Source organism: Phalacrocorax carbo, chromosome 2 (assembly GCF_963921805.1).
Source record: "Phalacrocorax carbo chromosome 2, bPhaCar2.1, whole genome shotgun sequence".
Lineage (NCBI taxonomy): Eukaryota > Metazoa > Chordata > Aves > Suliformes > Phalacrocoracidae > Phalacrocorax > Phalacrocorax carbo.
Window position 1 is genome coordinate 24,906,383 of NC_087514.1, and position 6,218 is coordinate 24,912,600.

Below are 6,218 nucleotides of genomic sequence, written 5' to 3' on the forward strand. Positions count from 1 at the left end.
CTTAACAATGTAAAATATGGGTATTGGTGGCTATCTGGTTGTTCTTCCATGCTGGCTCCTACCAGCAAATACTTTATCCTTCTGCTTAGGAAGGTCTCAAATTTATAGCAAGAGGAAAGAGATTGCCGTTGACAAATTCTGAGAAACAAATTGAGACCGATCTAGGAGGGTGGAGGCAGGAGGGAGGTTCATGTGCTTGAAATGTTATCTCCAGCAGAGCCAGCACCCCTCCCACATTGCAGTAGGACCTGTAATATGACTGCAGCAACCCACTCTCTAAAGGCAAGATCAGGTAACAGGAGCTCTTGTACCCCATCATTTATCCTTGGCACTCCACAACATGCTGCTGCCATGGCCCAGCCATGCAGGTTGGTGCAGAGAAGGCACCGAGGGGAATCACTAAGATCCAGTAGAAAAAAGAGGCACATGGGGATTAACATCACTGAGACCTGATGAGGTTACGAGGAGAAACACTGTGCGGGTTTCCATTCCACCGTCAGGCATTTCTGTTCATTTCTCTGGAGTCCATCAGGGCTGAGAAACGCAAGTAAAAAAATATTTTCTTTCCACAAGAAATATATCTCACTGTCTTTCCCCTTATCTTAGGGGCAGAGTTCCAGCCTTTCAGCACAAAGAACCAATAAAACAATCCTGGTCACCCTGGTCAGTGGTAGTTTCAGCCCATTAGCGGGCTAGCTGCTGCAAGTGTTTGATGGGTAGGCTTTGGGGCAGAGGATTTGCAAACGGGGGTTGCAAGGTGAGCATAGTATGTGTACGTTTATGAATCTTGAGTGAGAAAAACTGATAGGGAGTACAGACAAAAGCTGGAACTTCTAGACCAGGGGATTCAATGGAAAGATTAAGAAAGGGCAATGTGAGCAAAAATATGGGCCAATGCTGAGTGTGAGGGTGGGTGATACAACCTAATGTTTGATCCAGCAGAGAGCTGGGTAGGGAGCAGGTCAGTGACCATAGTCCAGGCAGGCTCATCTCCAGAAGTTTTTGGTGCAGGGGGACCATGCTCAGTGACCAAGTGGAGGGTGCAGGACCCAAGGAAGGGTTCTGTGTCTACAGCTCAGTCAGTATTTTAAATGTGTGCAGGATGAATCTCGGGCACTGACGCTAACTGGCACAGGAGGGGCCTTAAGTCCTCTTAGATTCCAAAAAAGGATGACTGCATGCAAATCCTAACTTGAGCTACATCTCAAATCATGCCTTCAAACTGTTTAGCAGTGTCTGTTGGCACAGATCCAAGGCACGACAAGGGTTCTTCTTACAACCTTACAGTTGCTGTGATTGAGTTCAGTGCCTAGGAACAGTCTCCAGTGCTTTTCAATTTACTTACACAGATTATGCTTTATACACAGCAAGGGACAAAACAAAGTATAGGCCAGGGTTTGGAGCAAAGGCCGATCTCCAGTTGCTACAGACTCCATCATTCACAGACACACACACACGTGCCCCCCAGAGCCCCATGGCACCCTATGGATCCCCCAGTAAGGTCAGACACTAAGCCTACCCAGACCTTGCATCTTCTTGTTTCCTGCACAGAGACATGCACACACATATGCACTTGCACACACAAACAAGCAGGTCTTGCAGCTGACCCTGAGACACCATGGTCTCTCCAGGAGTTGATGTGGATCTCCTGATGCCTCCAGTAGCCAGTTTCTGCAGCGGTATCACTCACAGACATGCACATACCCAGCCCAGGCTTTATGGCCACTTTGATACTCAGCTCCCAGGCCACTTGTACCCACCTGCTAGTCTGGTTTGATGTTTGCTAACAAGGGCACGCTGATGTACGAACCTTTACTTGGTCAGGTTTCTGGCACCCCAGGCACATGGCCCTTATAACTTGTGGTCCAAATCCAGTTGCTGGTACTTAGACCTCCATACATACTCTTGCATGCAGAAAAGAGTCCCCTCACCCAGGAAAATAGAGATGGAGGTTATTGAGAAGAGAGGACAGACTGCGCTGATCAGTGCAGGGCATGGCCCAGCAAACATACTGACCAGCCATGTGTTTACATGCAACCAGCTCCTTTTATTCCCTTGTCCCTCTCTTTTCTCATGCTTGTTCCTCCAAAACAATATTGAACCATCGCTTTTCCCATCTGTGGTCCTTCTAATCATCCCATAATAAGTCCCATACTTCCCCTCAGCCTGGAAGGTGCTCTGAAGAGCCTTTCCATTGACTCGCCTTGCTGGCTGTTACCCCTGGCCCATGGGGCTGATGGTGCCTCAGCGACAACTCCCGGAAGGTTTGGGTCAGGGGCTCTTTTTCTCTCATAATAAAGCTTAACAGGCATAAAGCATCATCAGAATTCCCTGATAAAGGTCACATTTTAGAAATAAAATACAGGAAAAAAATAGCAGGAAAATGTGGAGTGTATGGATGCAAGAACTTACAAAAAAGTCAAAACCTAGTTACTGGTCATCTGTACTGACCAAAACAGAAGGATGGTTTCCAAGGGAGTTATTAAAAGTCTTCCATTGGACTCTCCCCAAAATCCTGATGTCTAGCAGTCATGTCAGCAAGACAGGTTGTGATGTGGAAGTCAGCTCTGCATCATTTCCACAAAGACAGCAACTGACTGCGTGCTTTTGGGTGAAACCAGAAGTGCCTGTCTGAACTCCAGCATGGTGTGTTCCACTTAACCCACAGCCAACAACACATTTTCCTTATGTCTGGTTTGTTGGGACCAGGATATAATTTTAAAAGTTGCTCAAAGGGAAGCAGACAAGCATTGGCACACAGCTGTGTAAGGACAGGCAGTGGATCGGTCACCTTGTGGAGCACTTTTTGGAAATGTTGGCAAGGAATCTGCTGGGATGCACACGCACGGAGATGAATAAAAAGAGCATTTTCTTACCTTGCCTTGCACCATTGAATGGGTTGGTTCTTGTTGCTTGAGCGGGGGAGCAGAAAGATCATGGACCTCTCATGGCTTTGTTTACAGGTGCCACTGGAGATACTGATTATTATGAATGAGATCTGGATCTTTTGGCCTTAACAGAAGTCTCATTGTAGAGCCACATGCTTTCTGTGAGGATGCTTCAAATGATAAGGGCTACAGTCTGAAGATACGTCTTTTGTGAATGAAAGTTACTGGTGATTTTGTCAGCCTTATGTAAAAAGCACGTAACCAAGACAGCTGTAGCTGCATATCCACCAACTGAGGCATGAGGAGATCAGTAGTTTTTGCTCTTTGGCATAGACAGCATAGATGTTGCACAGAGACCCTGGTTCTTCAATTACATGGGAATAATAGTGCAGAAAAATGACATTTCCATTACTTTTAGGGAGCAGTTTTTCAGCTTTATTCTCCACCTAAGCCTGTAGCAGGAATATGCGCATGTCTTCCAGTGAATCCTTTAGCAGCTAAAAGCAATAAATGGTATTAAGCTTCTCCAACTCAGTCTGAAGCCAGAGTACAACAGAAGATTAGAAGCCACTAGCTAGTCCCTGCTGTCCCTGCTCCTCAGTTTTACTACGTAGTCTCAGCTGCTATGGAGGCTCTGGACTTTCCCGCCCACAAGTGAAAAGTGTTCTCAAGAACCATGCTTACAAAGGCACAATGCATCAATTGCACCAAGACACATAGCCTAAGCGCTATGTTTAAATGGGTAAAGCCACCCATGTTTTGGTTGATATCTGCAAATGTCATTAAAAATGTTACTTTTCAGCCAACATGGTGATTCTAATGACAGGGTCCCCAGTGCAGAGACACGACATTAGTGAGCTGCCAGTGCAATTCCCAGCCCCATGCACTGTGCCTAAACCACATCTGCAGTAATGACACTAGGCTTAGACAGCTTGGTGCAGAAAGTTATGGCCAGCTCTGGTGTCCAGAGAGAGGAAAAGGGAAGGGTTTAGAGTGACTTTGCACCTGTGAAATGATGTGCTGCTATTACAATGCCCAGCACCAGCCAGTCTTTGCTCTAGGGAGATCTGGAGTGCTTCAGAAAGCTTTTTGCAACAGCTATGGTCGCTATAAACACAAACGGAGAAAGCAGATATTAAAAGGTTTTTGAAAGGCTCTCTGTTGGTTTCTGCCTTCTCTAGCTGCCTTTGGAAAGGTTAAGGATGCAGTGAATGTCAAATGACAGGCATTGCAGTCCCCAGCACTCCTGAGACCTGAAAGAAATCTGCTGGTAATTGTTTTAAGCTAATGATTCCCTGCAGGTTGATTGGCGCTTATGTGCCGAGGGGTGAGATGCTGGAGTTACAGAAGTTATGAAAACAAATTGCCTCTGTGTTAAGGAATGCCAAGCTGCCTGCTCAGTCTAGCTGACTTCTACATTTTTTATTTTAAGGACTGTTTGCAAACTCTGAGTTTAGGCTCTGCTGATTAAATAGACTCCTGCTAGTATTTACTGGGATAAATCCCTGAACTGCAGTAGGGCATTGATAGCAGGATACTGCCTCTTGTAGTTAATTAAGGGGGACTTCAATGTGTTCCATTTAATGCAAATCACATTGGCTATTATGTTATTGGGAACTTCCTTCTCTTGGAAAAATAGAAAAAAAGGTAATATTTTCAACAGATGGGGTCTGTGTTTAGTACCCGTCTGTGACTAATCAATTGCCCCTCAAAGGTATTAAGCTTGGGTTGGAGCTGGAAAATCACCTGGTCTCCAGAAAAGCCATCAAGGAGACTTTTTTCTGGGGCTGGATTCTCCAAAGGACTTGGATACATGGGTCCTGTCTACATGGTCCTGTAGGAGACAGAGCACACTATGTGGTTCACAGACACTTTACCTCAGTAATTGTCTAATTCTGGAGACATCTGAGGTCCCGGGGGAAAGGTGTAAGAAAGGCAGACACCTGCTGGAACTTAGTGTTAGGTTCCTAAAACCAAAGGGGATGCCCAGCAATGTTGCACAGTGTCCTTGCAGAACATTAACCATGCATGCCGGTGTGGACAGCAGTGTGGCAGACACAGGCAGGTTGGAGGCTCTCGTCTTTGAGCTACCTGGCACATAGGGCCAGGCACTGCCTGTAGCTGTCCAGTAGGATAAGCTGAACCAAGATGTCCTAACTCTAAAATCCTGAGGTTAAGACATTTTGCCTAGGGTACAGCCCAGAGCAGTGTCTTCAAGTGAAGGTGAGTGAGATGTAGACCATTCCCCTGTGCTGGGTTTCCTCCTGGCTACCTTGGGCAGTGAGCCACAGCCACACAGTGTGCCACAAGACAGTACTCCCCCTCAGCACAGCACCTCCTGCAGGCTCCTTGCTGGTTCACCAGGGAAGCCGGGGCCAGGAGCCTTGCAGCAGCACCAGGCTCTCAGCTGAGATGCCTGCTGTACAGTGAGCACTGTGAGACTGTCACCTCCTGGGGCAATCCAGTTTGTTGGAGGCAGAAAGCTCAGCTGGGTCCTCTGATTTAGAGTTGGTCTTAAACAGGTACATGTGAATAAAAATGAGGTTTGAAAGAAGACAGGGGGATCCTCTGATAGGGAGCGTTCTTCAGAGTTGTACAGAGAGTTAAGCTTAGCAGACCACCCAGACCAAGCAGAGGAGAAGAAAACTGCTCCAGGGAAGGGACTCCTCCACCCTCACGCAGCTTAATAACCAGCAGTGCACTGGGCACAAGGTGCTTTGCAGGAGCACCTTTGCCAGAGTGACCAGGTCCTGCCTGAAGGAAGGCATTAGGTTGGGAAGTCTAATTCAATGTCAAATCCTGTACCATGTGGCTACCTGCCCTTGGCTGAGCGGAATGCACCTTGATGTTTGTAATGGGGAATGTACCCAAATAACTCCAGAAGGCAGAGTGGGAGCAGGTGGACCTGCAGGAGGTCCAACACCAGAAGTTCAGGCAGGCTAGCAGAGGAGCAAGGTGAGCTGCACAGAAACTCCACTTGTTCACAGTAGCAGGACCAGGGAGGTGGAGCTGGTGTTGTGAGCCCTGTAAGCCAGGGACTGGGGTGAGGACTAGAACTGGGACAGCCCAGCACCCACTGCAACAGGTGTAAAGGGAGATGCTCTGCTGTCTCGGTACATATGTGGAAGTAGAGACCCAAAAAGTATGAAGTGAATGTATAAAGACTGAGGTGTTATCTCTGACCATGGCTTGTCCTCTTCACCCCCTGTACCAAAATGTGTGATTTCAACCTTCAAGGGCCAGTACTGGCCATTTTCAGCTTGCTGGGGAGCTGGCAAGCTGGGCAGAAAAGGATGGATTTGGATTTTCTTCTACCTCTCCTTGCAGAGC